Raw genomic sequence first — 387 nt, 5'->3', positions numbered from 1 at the left:
TTTTGTGTTTATTACAAGCATTTATATCGTATTTCCTCCTTTTTGGCTTCAGCGTTTATTTCAGAATTCTTTTCCGTATCGCGACAGCGTGACTTTATTAAAAAACATAATTTAAGTAAGGTGACAAAAATTGACATCAGTTCTGCCTGCAAGACAGAAGGGTCATCCCCATAACGTCACCAAAAACGAGTTAATGACGGAACTACTACTAAATTTTTATTTTGATATTTAAAGTCGCGTCTCCCATCGCAGAATTCCCGCGCTTGCACTTTCTTAAAATGGCCACCGGAGGGCGCCGCGCCCTCACGGCCTGCCCGTTCTCAAAATGGCGGCCGGGGGCATCGCTGCCCGTTCCCAAAATGGCGGGCGGTGACGTCACTGCGCCCC

Source organism: Geospiza fortis, unplaced genomic scaffold (genome assembly GCF_000277835.1).
Source record: "Geospiza fortis unplaced genomic scaffold, GeoFor_1.0 scaffold143, whole genome shotgun sequence".
Classification (NCBI taxonomy): domain Eukaryota; kingdom Metazoa; phylum Chordata; class Aves; order Passeriformes; family Thraupidae; genus Geospiza; species Geospiza fortis.
The sequence above is the reverse complement of the archived record's forward strand: the minus strand, read 5'-3'. Positions refer to the sequence as shown.